The sequence below is a fragment of the Hippopotamus amphibius genome, chromosome X (assembly GCF_030028045.1).
Source record: "Hippopotamus amphibius kiboko isolate mHipAmp2 chromosome X, mHipAmp2.hap2, whole genome shotgun sequence".
NCBI lineage: Eukaryota > Metazoa > Chordata > Mammalia > Artiodactyla > Hippopotamidae > Hippopotamus > Hippopotamus amphibius.
The window spans coordinates 38,922,513-38,939,874 of record NC_080203.1 but is presented as its reverse complement, the minus strand read 5'-3'; the positions used below and the strand labels follow the sequence as shown (position 1 = coordinate 38,939,874).

The 17,362-nt window shown below is 42.1% G+C and overlaps 1 protein-coding gene across 9 annotated transcripts in view; it reads left to right on the top strand.

Moving 5' to 3' along the window:
• The window catches only part of PAK3 (p21 (RAC1) activated kinase 3), a 257,512-nt gene that overhangs the window by 145,320 nt on the left and 94,830 nt on the right, over window positions 1-17,362 (top strand). The gene's annotated exons all lie outside the window — the stretch shown is intronic.

Here is a 17,362-nt window from a genome sequence, read left to right as displayed (position 1 = left end):
TGTCTGGACCTCACCAGCCAGGCTTCAGGGCGCAGCCCATACTTTCTGGGGGATTGTACAGCTGCGCTTGGTCTCTTGGTTCCCCCATCTCCAACGTGGGATTGACAGCCTTGACCTACATCCTGGAGTGAGTAGGAGAAACAACCTAACAGTCATTGCCAAGTCCTTTGCAAATGTCAAGCTCCATCTAAGAGCTTTAGCGTAACACAGACATGCTTCCCATCAAGCTGTCGTTTCCTTTCCTCTTGCTTTCCTGATATCGAAGTGGCATTTCAGCCACCTGCCACAAATTCACCAATTGGTTCCTGTAATTTCTACTGCCCCATAACCTTAATGTTACCTTCCTATTCAAAGTGTACCCCATCCCATCCATCCTAGCTTCTGGGCCTGGCAGGCTTAACTTAAACCTTCCAGAACCTTCCCTCTGTCTTCCCACCCAACCAGGGAACATTTCTTCCCCCAGCTCTCCAACAGCGCCTGAATCTGTAGCATGTAGTGTAGCCCTTGTTTCTCTGCTGCCTTAACTAATTCTTGTGTGGTTTCTGGAGTATTCATCTTGGCAGGAAAACTGGACTGTAAGCTCTTCAGGATTAGGGACCAGATTTCACAGGTCTCTAGTCTCTTTCAGAGGTCTGACAGTTCCCTAACGGCTTTTCCATTTGGACCTCTCTCTCTTCCTGTCCACTTCTTTCAGGTTTCTTGGCCTGCCTCTCTGATCATCTACCTGTCCCTTTTCCTCTCAGGCAGCCACGATAGCTTCCTTTGCCGTCTTCTCCGTCTGGCCTTCTGTTGCTATATGCTGCAGTCCAGCTATCTGTTTGTATCTTACCCTCCCTCTGTCTCCCTGTCTGGTCTTCTGTCTCTTTGTGAGTTACTGAGACGTCTCTCATATTGCCCAAGTCAAAACCAAATAACCAAAATAAAAAAAAAATACCCAACAAGAAAAACAAACCTAAACAAAAACCAAACAAGGAATATGCAATGCATTTCCCTTTCACACTGAGCCTGTCCTGGGCCTACAGGACAAAGGAAAACTGCAGCTCAGTGGCAGGTGTTTCTGTAAAGCCTTCTCATGGAGGGGAAGCTCCAGAGTTTTGGCCGTGAAATTGAAGGTATGAAATTACAGCCTTGCCGATACTGATGCATTCAGCTTTCCAGAGATGCTCTGGCAGGGGATCCTCTATAGAGCTTGAGCAACAGAAGGTAACTAGAACTGGCTAAAATAAGAAGCACGCCCCTGGGTCTCTCCTGGGTGTTCTGTGACAGCCACAATAATAACTTGTATTTATTGAGTGTCTGCTGTTGCCGGAACTGTGCTAGGCATTTTGCTTGTGTGAGACCACTTGATCCTACAGTAACTCTGCAAGGTAGGTATTTTTTTTTCTGATAGTTGCTGTTTTTGTTTCTGATTATAAAAGTGATACTAGCTCGAGGTATTCTTATCATCACTGTTTTACCCATGAGGAGACAGAGGTTGAGAACTTGCGTGTAACTGGACACATGTTGTGAATTTGGCAGGAAAGACACTTCTAGAGAGTTTCTCAACATCCCAGATTATTTTGGTACCCTCCAGCGCTAGCGCGCACACAGACACACACACGCTCGCAAGCACACAGTCATATGATTGTGTTTGCCTCCTAGACTTATACTCACTGTTCACACTGGGCACATTCATAGCAACGATCACGCTTACCCCTCACCCTCACACACCGTCGTATTTCCAAACACACTATATACAGATACAGTCATACCACCACCCCCCACTGATACACACTCACGTTTCTATATTCGCAGCTCCGTACTAACACACCCACACTCACCCACACTCACCATACACCCACCCTCACACCTTTATGTTCCTTCTTATGTTCTCACACTGTCCCAGTCACATCTGCACACTCATATCCACACAGATGATACAGTCACCCTTAACCCTCAAATTCCTACACAATTACACACACTCCGCACACAGACAGAGGTTGGCTTTCCCCTGCCTGTTTCTCATACAGTCATACACACACTCATTGTCATACACTGCAGTGCATTTGCACTGGTATCACTCCTTCCTTCTCACAGTTACATGGTTACACAGCTCATAACTCACTGGGACACACACGTGGGCATACATGCTCACATGTTCACATATATCCACGCTTCCACGGTACACACGATCTCACCCATTTAAACTCTTCCATTTTTGTACACTCAGAATTACATTCTCTTCCACTCATATACTCAGCACGGACACAATCACTCTAAATGCATTACATTCACACGTAATCACACTTACACATGGCAACACTCATTTTGACACAGATTCACAATAGTACTAACAGTGACCCACACTCTCGCGTACACACCCGTGTAAGACTTTCCCAAACTCTTTACATACCCCACACTGATATTAACACATTCACACTCTTTCTCGCTTCACATACACACACATGCACACACATGGTAACACACCAAGTTGCAGGCAGTAGTTCATAATCACAGCTGTCACTTTTTTCCCATTTGCCCCTAGTTCTCTTCTCACCCCTGGCTAAAAGGAAGAGTGTTGCTCTCAGCCAGGTGCCAATGGGACTGGATCTTTCTAGCAGAAAGGGGTGAGATTTATGTCTAGGGTTAAAAAGAAGCAGCCCAAGCCCTCAGATCAAGTTTTACATCCTTTCGCCATAGTTTCCTTTTGCAGAAATCATCCCTAATAGGCAGAACCTTAGCCGGTCCTTTCCAGAAAGGTTTGGGTTTCGATGGTTTGTTTACCTTTTGGAAGTTTATGGCTTAACTTGCCCCCTCATTTCTCTCCGAAGGAGAGGGGAAAATGAAGCATGCATTTCTTTACGCACTCTTAATGGTTTCCTATGCGAAAGTGTGTGTCTTTGATTTTATGTGTATGATCTGGAACTGCCTGCTCATTAGACACAGGGAAAGGGCAGTCCTGCTTGCAGCAGGTACCTCTCATCCAGCCAGGTCTACTTTTCCTCTGTTAACCCTGGACCACAGTATTCAAGAAAGAGAAAGAAAAGGTTAAAGAGCTAGCTGGATATCAAAACATTTCTGTTGTGAATGTGCACACGTGTATGTAGACCCCACTGGAATTTCAACAGCTGTTACTAACAAGTGAACAGAGAAATTTTTTCAGTAGGCGTGGGTAGAGACAAGCTGAAGAAACTTCCTTGCACTCCAGACAGACTGTAGATTTCCCTGAAGAGGGTGAAAAAAAAAAAAAACAAAAACAACCCAGGAGTGAACCAGTAGATCAGGAGCCTGAGGCCAGAGCCACGTGCCACCCTAGTCCATGGCTGCCCCTGCTGGCATCTCCCTGGTGTAAAATAGACTTCAAAATATGACCAAGCTGCCATTGGATATGGGTTCCAGCACAGCATGGGGAAGAGCCTATAGTCCGGGATCCCACTGCTCCACCCCCCTATTCCCCGCGTTCACCCATCATTAGATCGAGAACTTCTTTAATAGCTGAGACCACATCACGTCACTTATTTTGGATTCGCCATGCTTAGCACAATGCTAGGCCCAGAGCAGCTACTTGTGAAACTAAATGGGGTGGGAGGGGAGCAGCATGTGGTCAGGACAGATCCAGGGCCTCTCTCCCTCCATCCCCGAATTCCAGTGGCATGACCAGCTCAGGTTGAGGATCTTATGTGGGCCCCACATCGTACAAGGCCCAGAGGGAAATTCAAATGGGTGAGAGACACATACACTGCCCTTGACGTCATTTCATTTGAATGGGAAAGATGACGTCACCATGAAACTGTAGGACAAGGCAGCAGTCTTGAAGTTTAGGGTTAGAGGAATCTTTATTTTGTAATCCAGTGGTCTTCAGGCTCCAAAGGCCTTGAGGGCCCACGAGTAGGTGGGAAGAGCAGTCAGGATTTAGGGAAGCCACTTCCCAAAGCAAACTGCCTCATAGACATCTTGCTTAAGCACAGGAAAGAAGGGCCATCTTTCTAGAAGATTGTGTAACAAAGCACTTTGTCACTGGGCGTTAGGCAGAGGAAGAAAAGTGAGCGTTTCAACCTTTCAATAGAAATATTTTACTTAAGATTTAGCCCCCACCTCTTCCAGGAGACAGCTTTAGGGAGGTAGCCTGATAAATTTACATTTGATCATTTCTGCCGATATGCTGAGACTCACCAAAAGCAATTTATAAAACTGGCAGTACTGGCTGAATTTTAGGAGGGGAAAAATGCACCTGCCTGAATTTGCTTGAATACAGTGAGGAGCACTAAGTAAGGAGACCCACCCCTTGCATTTATATGGTATTTTATACTTCTCAAAATATTTAATAACCCACTCATCTGTTATGTTAGAAGCATTAGGAGCACCAACTCTGGAATCAGCTAGACCAACATTTGAATTCCAATTTGGCCACTTCCTAGCCATGTAACCTTGTTTGAGGCAATTAGTTATCCTCCTCAAGTCTCAGTTTCCTCATCTGTAAAATGGACGTGACACTAACACCATCTGCCTCATTGAGTTGTTATGAGGATGAAATGAGACACTATATGAAAGCATTTAGCACAATGTCTGGCCTATAGTCAGTGCTCCACAAATGGTAGATCTTATTATCCTTACCACAGCCCTTGGAAGGAGGTGCTTTCAAAGGGGCAGAACCCTGAGGTAACAGAGAAACAGTATGATTCCTTGCTGCCAGAGACCCGATTTTCACAAGACTTGTTGCCTGCTTTCCTTTAAGTCTTTCTTTCTGCTTAAGCATAAGCTAGGGGTCAGTGCTCGTTCCCACTTAAGAAGATGAGTGAAAAAGAAAATTAACCCACGCAAATTTCCTCAGTTCCTGTGTCATTTTAGGACGTGCTTATCTGGCCACTGTAGCAACGTTTCCCGTTCATTTCAGTGTCCCCTCTAGTCCTACAACTTTTCCCTTGAAATCGTGAAGCCCTCAGTAATGTCGCCTTCATTTGCTGGTACAGAAAATCTCGGGGATGAGGAATGGAAAAGACCCCTGATGCTGACGGAGCCAGAGGTCTGATCTCTCACCGCAGGCGCTCCTCTGCCCTTGATTCTAATGCTGAAAGGTCTGCATTGTGGACAGAGGGTCTGCTCATTTCCAGGCTTTGGTCCCAAACACCACAGTGGAGGCACAGTTCACTCACTTCAAAGCCCTAAGAACATTCATGTGCATGCAAAAGCTGTGAGTAACTGAGAACTCATCATATCACATAAAACTGTAGCGTGATTGAAGAAGCATAAATAAGAACATGGGCTTTGGAGTCACACAGACATGGGATTGTATCATCTTTTTTTTTTCTTTTCCATTATGATTTATTACAGGATATTGAATATAGTCCCCTGTGCTATACAATAGGACCTTGTGGTTTATCCATTCTATATATAGCAGTTTGCATCTGCTAATCCCAACCTTCCAGTCCATCCCTCCCCCACCCCTGCACCCCAACAACTACAAGTCTGTTCTCTAGGTGTGTGAGTCTGTTTCTGTTTCATAGATAGATTCATTTCTGTCATATTTTGTTAAGAGTTTCCACATATAAGTGATATCATATGGTATTCGTGTTTGAGATTGTAGTCTTACTCTGACCTTGCTCTGTGACCTTGGCAAGTGAACTGATGTCTTTGAATGTCAGTTTCACCTGTAAAATGGAAATAATAATACCTCGAGTGGTTTTGCAAGTTGTGTGAACTTGTGCATGAGTAACTTTTAGCAGAGTGCCTGGAACATAATCAAATCTCAGTGAATGGTGGTGATTTTGTTTATGGCCTGTGAAATCTGTGGCAGTAATTGTAAACATCTTCTATGGCTAAAATATCTTAAATTATTTCAAAGCATTTCCCACATGTGGATCATTTGATCCTCACAACCTCTTGGTGAGGTAATCACCTTTTGTACGTGAGGAAATCGATTCAGAGCGACCAAGGGATATACTCAAGGTCCTGAAGCTCATTAGCAGCAGTGCTGGACTGAATATTTGCATCTTTGCTTGACAAAGTCTTTGGGGACACGAGTTGGCAAATACGAGCTGTTTGAGCATAATCCTTCTTGTGAAAAAAATATGTAAATGCTAGCTAGTTTATCTGCTCACCAAACCACATGGCGTTTCTCTCTGTGTCTTGTGTGATGTCCAGCATGTTGCAAAAGTGCAACAAATATAACATCATAAGAGTACCCTTTGCAATAAGGCTGAGTGATATATGGCCACCGTGGTACCGTTTACCACCAAACGGAAGATCTTTCTCGAAGCATGCTGTGTGGTTTTGTTCGTGCTACTGAAGGAGTACCAAATGTCCAGAGCCTGGAAATTCTTGAAACATTCTGAAACACATCAGCAGGACCTCTGGTGCCACTTGGTCATTTCTCTTCTGACCTGAAAATGACTAGGATTGGAGGACAAAAAGATAAGAGCGCTTTTGGCCTCTCTGTGACATTTGCCTCATCGCCATGTTCATCTTGAAATACAATTTCTCTTGGTTTCCATGATGTCATAGCGTCCGTTCCTCCACTTCTTTAAGCATATTTCTCAAGGATCCCTGGTTCTTCTTCCAGCCCCTAAATGTTGGTGTTCCCCTGAGGTCTTTCCTCCTCTCTTATTCTATATGCTTCCTGGGCAATAGCACCTACTACCATGCTAATGGTCTCCAAATTAATATTTTCAGCCCATGTGTCCTGCTCTCCATTGAAGCACTCCATAATGCCAAATAAACATGTTAGAACTGCCGCTACATTTATATTTGTCTTAATTTTGCTGTCTCTATTGAGAGGAATAGATATAGCTAGAGAGAGATTTTTTCCCACTACATGTGAATTAATGTTTCCTTCAGCTTTTTATTATTTGCTATGTAATAAAGACAGAGTGCTTAGATATTTGTTTTGCTTCCCACTAAATATTCCTCGTTTAATTTTTACTGAGAGACTCTGTTCTCTTTTTTTTTTCACCATTTATTATCAACATTTTATTAGTACAAGAGTAATATAGAAGCCTTACTACATTGGAAATCATTTTATCTTCCACCTCTTATGACATAGTTGCCTTTAATGTTACCTTCATATACATTTAGAACCACATCAGATAATGTTATAATACTTATGTCATAACAAAAACCCTAGGGGATAATTATAGTCTGTTATGTTTGACCTTATATTTACTCTTTCCATTCTACTATTTTTTCTTCTTCTTTTTTTTCTTTTTGAGTTTACGTCTTTTTTTTCAGATCTTTATGAAGTATAATAGGTTTACACTATTGTGCCAGTTTCTGCTGTACACCAAAGTGAATCAGCTGTATTTATACATATATCCCCATATCCCCTCCCTCCTGTGACTCACTCCCGCTCTCCCTGTCCTGGCCAAGTCATCACCCATCATTGAGTTGATCTCCCTGTGCTATGCAGCAGCTTCCCACTAGCTATCTATTTTACATTTGGTAGTGTATATATGTCAATGCTACTCTCTCAGTTCGTCCCAGCTTCCCCTTCGCCCCCCACCCACCCAACCCTGTGTCCTCAAGTGCATTCTCTACATCTGCCTCTTTATTCTTGCCCTGTGACTGGGTTCATCAGTACCATTTTGTTTTTTAGATTCCGTATATATGAGTTAGCATACAGTATTTGTCTTTCTCTTTCTAGCTTACTTCACTCTGTATGACAGACTCTAGGTCTATCCACCTCATTACATATAGCTCCATTTCATTCCTTTTTATGGCTAAGTAATATTCCATTGTATATATATGCCATATCTTCTTTATCTATTCATCTGTTGATGAGCATTTAGGTTGCTTCCATGTCCTCTTTGTATACATAAAAGTTACATATTTGAGGATCATTTGCAGATATTTAGCCTTTGTAGAATGTTTGTTTGTTGGTAGAGTTTTTATAAAAATTTAGACAAATTTTCTATAAAACTGATAAGGGCTGTCCTATTGGCCAAAACCAGAATAATGTGTTCTTATTATTCTCTTGGGAATATGATTCTTACTTCATTAGCTTTTTAAATAATCACCATTCTCAGCTAGTTGTTTACTCTCATTTCCTAAAAAACCAGAAACTGAGGAACAGTTCTGTCTGGAATCCTGAACAAAAACTAAAGGCTACACTAGGGATGTAATGTACAGCATGGTGACTATAGTTAATAATACTGTGGTGTATACTTGAAATTTGCTAAGAGAGTGGACCTTAAGTGTTTTCAACATACCAAAAAGCAAGACAAAGCAAAGAAGTGATGTGAGGTGATGGATGTATGAATTAATGTTAACTGTGATGACCATTTCACATTGTATACATACACCAAACCATTAATCACATTGTACACCTTAAATAGATACATTTTAAATTTGTCAATTATCCCTTAATAAAGCTGGAAAAACCCCTAAAGGCTAAATAAACATTAGTCCTCCCACACTCCTCCGGCCTCTTGGGTTAGAAATATGTTTCTATCAAGATTTCTATTTGGGGTCCTGAGACCAGGTAATCCCACCAGGCCTAGCATCCCTGCCATCTTTGGTCAATGTCCAAAATAGAGACCCCTCTTGAAACCTCTGTTTTCCTGTCTTTCTAGTCCCATACTGCCTGTGCTTCCTCTCTTGCAGCTCATTTTCTGAGATTGTCTCTTTTCAAAATTATTTCCATATTGCTATCTGTAACATCCCACTCCATGGGAAAAAAATTCCCCAGGTCTTCTTCAACCTACTGTATCTGCTACATTGTCACCCAAGTAATAGTTCTGAAATGCAAAGCTAATCATGTCACCCCACTGCTTGAAATCACTTTATCTACACAGGAAGAGGAGTCCAAACTCCAAAGAAAGACATAGAGATCATTCTTAATTTGATCTCTAATGGTCTTATTTTTCGTATCCCTCTTTGCTACGGTCACAACCAAGTTACCTGTAGTTTCTCTAATACACTACATTGTCTCTAATCTCCTCTCGCCTTAGCACACATGGTACCTTGTGCCTGAAATGTGACCTCCCCAGGTTTGGTTACTTGTTCTTCTGAATTCAGCTCAAGTGTACTTCCTCTGTCAAGCTTGCTTCTTCAGGCTGGTGGGAGCCCCTCTCTTGTCCTTCAGGAGCAACCTGTTGTCATCTTTGCCCTGAGCTGTCATGGCCAATACCCATTATACTTTGTCTCCTCGAGGGCGGGGACTGTAACTTGTTCATCTCTCACCCTAGACCCTGGTGAGCTCCTACTTACCCTTCAATACCTTGCTCAAGTGTAATGCCCCCTGACGCCTCTGGGGAATATTAGCTACCCTTCCTGCACTGGCCTTTCAAAGCATCCCCTGCCTTCCTGGGCACATACTAGACACTGTAAATGCTGAATGAAAGGTTGAATTTATTTATGAAGATTTAGTGATTGCCTCAAGAGCACAGAACAATCCAGAGGTGGAGCTAGAATTAGCCATTCTTCTTTGGTTGCAGACAATTCTTTTGGGTTTATAAAAAGACCTAACTAAAAATCCACTCCAAAAATTAAAATTGCAGGACAAGATGCAGCTTGGTTCTTAAATGTAACATGAAAGGAAGTAGTTTCTTTTTCCAAGTGATATGTTCCTAATACATTTCCCCAAAAAGAAGTCTGTTCTGCCCATATGTGACTTCAGTTCTGGAAAATGCTTAGTGTCACCCATACTGATCCCTTCTGTAGTTCACCAGGAGCCAGTGTTCTGGCTTTTCAAAGTCTCATACATGTTACTTTCTTCCAGAAGTTTAATCTGTTTTCTTTCTTACATAGCACCAGCATCACTTTGTTCAGCAGAAACAGGGACCTAAGGCTAAGAAATGTAATCTAGCATGCTTGAAGTATTTGTTTGCTGAAATATACTCTGAATAATGTATTACACCAACCTAGTGCTTTCCATTTTTCAAATCCCAGTGAACTCCTACTCATCCTTCAATACCCTGCTAAAGAAACATATCTCTGATCTCTCTGAGAACATTAGTTACCCTTTCTGCTATGTCTTTCCAAGGCATCCTGCGCCTACCTGGATGCATCCATTGTATTCCCTATTGTATGTATGCAGGTCTACCATCCTCATTTGACTGGTGAGCTCTTTGAAGACAGGGACTGGTCTTCATTCACCTCTCTTTGTATACCCCCTGTACCTGACACAGTACCTGGTACATAGGAATGTTGGTGGCATGGAGATGAAATGCATGACGACGATGTTCTTTGGAACATCCACATCAAACACTTTCCTTATAAGGGGAAGTATGATTATTGGCATTGATTTCTCATCCAATAGGATAGCTGTCAGTTAAGGAGAGTCTTCCCTTCTTCTCAACTGCTACAGTCCCTCTTTTTTTCTTTTTCTTTTTTTGCACTCTTCAATTTGTAATACACATGCCCTTACTTGTTTTGTAGTTATATTGTTATCTGTATATTTAATATACATTTTATATAAAATATGCAGCCAGAGATGAAACCCACTGCTCAAGCCTGTAATCTCGCTCAGAGCTGGGCATTTCTTTATCCCTTTATTCCTAGCACCTCGCATGATGCCTGACACATAAGCTTCAGTAAATATTTGTTGTTGGAGTGAATGCATACATGCACAGATAGGTTGCTTAAGAGGCATGTGCTTAGAGTTACTATCTGACTGCCTTAAAGGGTAATAGGTCTCTGTTTTGGTCTTAGGATTCTTTGAAATGCTAGTCAACCAACAATCCACAAGAAGAAGGCATGTAACTATTTCTTTTCCTATAAAAGCAATGTTAGCCTGACATAAGATATTCTCTTTTCCTCTCTTTATACAGCTGTGTAACCTATAGACCCTCATTATTAAGCTGGCCAGAAGAGTATAGGGCATGTCTAAGTGACCTGCAAAAGGCCACAAAATCTGCTGGTGGTTGGCTGACATGATTGTGAGTGCAGGGAATGTATTAGGCTCATTTTTTTTTTTTTTTTGGCTGCACCGCACGGCTTGTGGGATCTTAGTTCCCTGACCAGGGATTGAACCCGGGCCCTCTGCAGTGAGCACGCAGAGTCTTAACCACTGGACTGCCAGGGAATTACCCTAGGCTCAATCTTAAAGGAGAAAGAACACTCTGATATGCCATACTGCTTGATACAGAATTCGAGTTATGTATATTTATTATAAACACCCAACTTTCCTTCCCTTTTTCTTCCCCCAGTTTTTGTCAGGATGTGTTCTAGGCCACAGTCCTGCTCCACAGGAGTCATTGGGAACTACTGACTGATTGCCCCTCAGGCCTGCCAGCTCCCACTCCTTGCACCAAACCCTGCTTCTGCTTTATCTGCAATTTTCCTACCAGGATATCATGTCCTTCCTTGGAGGTGAGGGCTGGGCCCTGTGATCTCAGCCTGTGGGCTTCCCCGGGGCCATAGAAAGACTTAGGTACCTGGCAGCCTTCTCTTTGTGTGTGCGGGTGAGCACTGGGACAGCAAAGCTGATCGGATGCTAGAGGAGGGATCTGCTCCAGTATGAACCAGTCATGGGCCACATCTCATAGAAGTGGACAGTGACGAATGAATCACTCATGGATCTGACAGCTGTACGTGAAGAACTTAGCTGGTACAGAAAAGCCATAGGAAAGCCAGCGTACTCAATTGTGAGGTCACCCTTCGGGCTTTTGGTTTCTAGAGGAATTTCATTGGGTGGATTATGATCTTGTCTTAGACCCATGGCCAGTTTTTTTTTTTAAGACAAAAATAATCCTCTTTGGTGGGGGTAGGAGATGGGGAATTCCTGCAACTAAGTCTATAGCCAGCTGGATGTTTATCCCCTACCATTTGTGAAGTAGGATACGTGGAAATTGGGTCTGGTCATGTCCCATTCTTCCTTCAGCGTTTGAGGAAGCCTTTTTTGTTTTTAATAGATAGTATTTCCTCTTCCTTAACAATAGCCCCCAAACAAGATGCTGAGACATGTTCAGCTCTTTTGTAAACCTTAGGTCAAGGGGCAAAAGCTTGAAGAAGAGTTGCTGCGTTTTACGCCGGTGTCTTTTTTGGTGGGGAAGGGGTAGAATATGAGTGTTGCTAAAATGATCTAAATTCCTAGTTTGGAAATATGTAATGCTAAGGTGTCAGTTGACCCCATGTAACCTTTTCTCTTCAAACATTCAATGGGCACCTTCCCTATAGAAAGCCGATTTGGGTATAGAACATTGAGATCAGAGCAAGTTCCTAGGATGAGAAGCCATAAGGCATAGCTTGGAAAACAACGTCCAGACATCTCTATGGTATACAAAAAGCCCTAGCAACTTTGGGAATTGAATTTTTAGACTTGAGTTTGAGGGAATTTGTGGCTCTTTCGCCGGAGCGGCTCAGGGAAGGGTATAATTATCAGCCATGCATAGTAACAGCGAGCAACTAAAACCCTGGAGATTCAAGACATTGGTTTACCATATCCTGTTCAGTTGCGCTGCTAGTCTGCATCTAATTTTTTCCGTCTGGCTGCTTCCAAGGATACTACATTCTGTTTTGAGAACTAGGAAATGTTTTATTACTAGGTCTTGATTCCCTTTTCTTTTTCCCACACATTTATTTGAGGCATCTTTTTTTTTTTTTAATGCTTAAAAAATTTCTACCTCTGTTCTTCACGCATCTTATTTTCTCTTCTTGGAAGCATCAAGTGTTGGAAACGAAAAGCCGAAACCTGTAATAATGCATCAGTTTGCAAATATAAACACACGTCAGATGATTATTAGCATTTTCTTGGCATTAGCTCCTGTAGCAGACACAATGAATAATAAAGTACAGCGCTGCATACATTTAGCAGCTTAAGAAGTCATTCAAAGAGGAACTATTTGCCCCACATAATATATGCAGTGTATGAGGTCTGGATGCTGGAGTATACCTATTGATTTCCTTATTTGCAACCTATCATTGAAATTTGCAACTATAATATGCCGGCTTATTGGATTTCATTAATGTGAAGTTCCTGCTACAAACAATGGAAGTCACTCATAACAGAGAACAGGACTACAGTGGAACCAACCTCATTTGCTCGTGTGTGTGAGAGAGCACGTGAATGTGTTCTGTGTGACCATGCTTTGTATGTGTGTCAGTAGTGAGCTATCTTTTGCAGGATCTAAGATTGAAATGAGGCGGCTGTAAAAAGAGCTAGTGCTTCCCTTACTTGTCCGGCTGCTTTTGCAAATCTGCCTAACAAGTAGCTCAGCAACTCCTGATAAACTGATCTTCGAAATGGCTTCCCTCCATTACACGCTGTAATGGTATCTCCCAGGCAAGGCTCTCTGAAACAGCACACGCCTGTCTCTGATAGCAGAGTTCCCTTGGTGAGTGCCCCAGAACAGACAAGCCCCAAAACAAGGCCGTCTAAGAATTGGTCCTACAAGCCAACGAATCCTCTTGGAGTTCTGTCAGTAAATCTCCTAACCTTGGGTCTTTGGATGAGAAAAGCAGTTGAAATCAGTAAGTACCAGCCTGAAGTCAGTTGAAATGAGAAAGCTAAAACTGTCATGTGAATATTCGGGGAGGATGAAAGTGTATATGTGAAGAGAGAGAATGTGTGTGTGTTTGTGGATTTACTGGGATCCACATTGTCATGGTGTCACGAGAAGGGAATTGAAAAGAGTTACAGATTCTAGTCTCACTTCTTTCAATTATTTTGTGACCCTTGGGAAGTCACTTAACCTCTATGCCTTGTTAATTCCTCACGTGGAAAATGGGGATGGTGCTCCCTTCTTCACATGTTGGCTCAAATAAGAGCAAGAGCTCAAATAAGCTCTTGGACATTACAAAGTCATATAGTAAAAAATGACATGTTGATAATCGGAGGGTAGCTGGCTTCTACAAGATGCCCAATTGCTTTGCAGTTAGACTGGTGCCAAAATTTCCAAATGCCTTCTTGGCTCAGACCTGCTTGGAGTAGGCATACAGACTTATTCAGCATTATGAAAAATTTACTCAGAGCTTCAACAAATGCATAGAACGTATAGAGTTCCACTTCATTCCCTCACATGTGTATTTAATGCCTGCTGGCGACAGGGCCCTGTACTAGGCAGTTTGAAAGCATTACTGTTATGACTGAGGGGTTCTTACCCTCAAAGAGCTTATGATCTCGTGAGGGGAATGACATGGTTAATGACTGTAATTTGAGACGAGATGCTGGAAATGCTAAGTTGGGCCCATCTGACTGGCTATTGTTAGGGGCTGGGCTCTCGTCCACCTAGTCTGGAAATGGGAGTGTGGGCTTAGGGCTGCTGGGGAACCCAGAGCTGGCCCTCCCTATAAAATGAGATGAATACCCTTTCTCTTTTCTTTGGTCTCTTAGCATATTATGGGAAATGATGTCTAAAAAGTTGCTAGAAATTTTCAGATACAAGTTGCTGTAAAAGTGCAAAGCAATGTATAAACTTTCTTTCAAATGATAATACATTCTCCCCTTTGTAGAAAGCTAGATGATTTTTTCCTTTTTTTTTTTTCCTATTTCTTTTTTTTTTTTTCTTTTTTTCCTTTGGCAATTGAAAACAGTTCACTGCATCTTCTTACACTGTCAGTCATAAGTGTCTGGTCGGTTGGTTCAGTTGCTAAGAATGTGTCCAAGATAGAGTGGGTTTAGTATCAGCATAGGATAGTTAGCAAAGCATCATTTGTTTCCCCATCACAGTTTATACCTGGAAGCTCAGCTAGCCATCTTGAAAATGTGTGCTTCTGTTTACAAGGGCCCACGAAAGAGTCAGCAAGTAACTCTTGGCTCCTTTTTCCCACCCCCAAAGTATAATTCAGTGTATATATCATTCTCATAGTAAAAACAGTAACCTCATCGTGAAATATGAACAACAGTCCAGTGTTGATATCATTGTCTAAGGAGACATTGGCTGACTTTAAATCTATGTTTACTTAATACCTTTAAGTCCAGAAGCTGTCTAAAAGTTTACTTTTTCTTGATCTATAGAGCTAATTCTTGTTATAAAGATTTCCCCAGTCCTAGAAATTTGAAATGCTCTCATGTTCTGTTAATGTCTAAACATAGTGAGTGTTCTTTGACTTGTTTACTATATTTTTGAGATTCTAAAATCAATCTTATTTCATGTATGCTCTTGTCAGTTTGGCTGTCATCTCATCAGCTCAGGTGTCTTGCAGCCAACCCTATTCTTTATGTAGGTATCTCAGAAACATTAGGAAGTTCACCCTGGAGATTTCCCCTGGGCTACATCTCATTCCTCTGTTAGATCCTCTAGTTTGATATGAAAGGGATAGAAGCAGTATTGATGTGCTCACCAATTTATAGTGATGGTCTTGTGTGGTTGGTGGTTTGGGAGCTTTACCTCTGGGTTTATAAGATCATGGCTGTGCATCTGCCGGCCTGGGCTTTTGTTTTTGAAAGGAGGCCAGTATTAGTTTGTTTCTCATTGGGAAAATAGGCAAATAAACAGTTATTTAGATTTTCGAAAGCAAACAGAATAACACAGATATGTGGCTTGTCTCTGATGGTACCAGATCTGATGAAAATATTTATTTCAGTTGCTAATGGCTTAATAGATGGTCTTGCAAGTTGTAGGGCCAGTATTTCTGGATTCTCAACACTCACACACCCGGGTAGAGCACTTGTGGCAAATTGGCACAATTGGCATGTTTGATTGTATCCAATTCAACACATATACCATGGTATGAATTTTGGCCGCATTAGCTAGAGTACATTTGAGCACCTATTTTCCCCCTTCACTCCTGGCATGTGCAGGCTGGAAGCTTTCTTTTGTAACCTACTGAACATTTTCTGAAGGTTTAGTGTGTCACCGTATTAAGAGAATGCATTTTGGAAGAATGAGAGAATAATGACAATTATTTATAATGTCTAATCATTTCATCTAAAGTCGCCATGCATCTTGGTGAAAGTTTTCCTCTGAAATACTTTGCAGTAAATCTCTGTGTCAAAAGGCAACTCAGTGAAGGGGTGTGTGTGTGCACCTACGTGCACGTGCCTGCCCTTGCATTTGGGTGTTGAGGGTGGGGAGTAGAGAAGAGAGCGAGAGATAAAGAGGGAAGGAAATAGAGAATGAGTCTTTCCTAATGCTCTGAAAGAGGGGTGTTCCGGCTTCTCGGTTAAGACAAGAGGCTCATTTCTTATTGCTGATGAATTTCAATTGTAATTACAGAGCATTGGTAAGCCACATTACATCCCAAGGGCTGGACTAAAAATATACCATCCGCAAAAGCTGTTTGAATCCTCTCTGAAAAACGTAGTAGCCAAGTCTGAGAGGAATTTGTGAACAGATACAAACTGTTGCTGGTTGTCCATTCAAACTAGCTGTTCCCCCACAACGCCAAGAGCCACGTTCTAAAAGTGAAATGAAATGGCCTGTGGCTGGATCGAGCGTGACCCGCACTTGCAAGTTTCTGCTGTGTTGCAGAAGCGAACAACAACAGTTAAACTCTAAAGATCACCAGTGTTTTGATTGGGTTCCTGGAGAATAATGGCACTTTTATTCAATTCTTGAAATAGAGCCTACAGCCACCCCAAACAAAATAGTCTCTTTCAAGATCTTGGAGATAATGACCTCATAGGCAGATTGAACCAGCAATCCATTAATAGTATCCTTTGTAGAAAGCTGTCTCAGGGGAGGGACCTGGCTTAGTAAATCGGCATTGTTTACAAACATAACAGAATAGAATCCCCCGTTTTTTCTACGTTTGTGGAATAGTCGGAGGCACCTCCCCCTTGGGAAGCAGAGGCATTGGCAGCAAGGCTTCCTTACAGGGCCCTACCCTTTCTCCACTGGTCACCTAAAAGTGTGCTTGGAAGCCACTTGCTTTGAAGGTGAGTTAGAGATAACAAGAGTCTCCGGCACCATTCCTTTGTCACCAACTCAGGATTATCTGGAATCATGAGAAGAAGATGAAAATTGGTTGTGCCTTGTAAAGGGTCATGAAGAACTGACGTAATATCAGGATAATTTGAGCAAAACCAAATCTGAAATGTTTAGGTCAACGAAGTGATTATTCGCTTCATGTTCCTATTGTGGAAGTAGATATTCTTCCATTTCGTTTCCATCTCTGTAAAAGAGGTTTATTCCAGCCCCTCTTATAATCCCCTGATAAACTGAATGGAATTAAACCAATTCCATTTTGCTGGGCAGCAGAAAGGTGTGACAGTGTGTAGTATTCGAATTCGGGGCAGGGATTTCTAGTCTAATACAAGAGAGTATAGTGTGAGTTTTATATCCCAAGTAGCCCTTTTTTCCCGACCTGAAAAGAAACAGGGCATCTGCCTTTTGAGCCTCTAGCCAGAGAGAGTATTTAGGAACAAAAAAGGCCACTGTTAGCCACACCTAATTATCCAGAACAAAGGAACCTAGTATTTTGGATCACGTAGGTGCACTAGAACCCTGATTGGCTCAGACTCCTACTTGCCTTATTGTGTAAAATCAACTTTGTAGATCATTTGAAA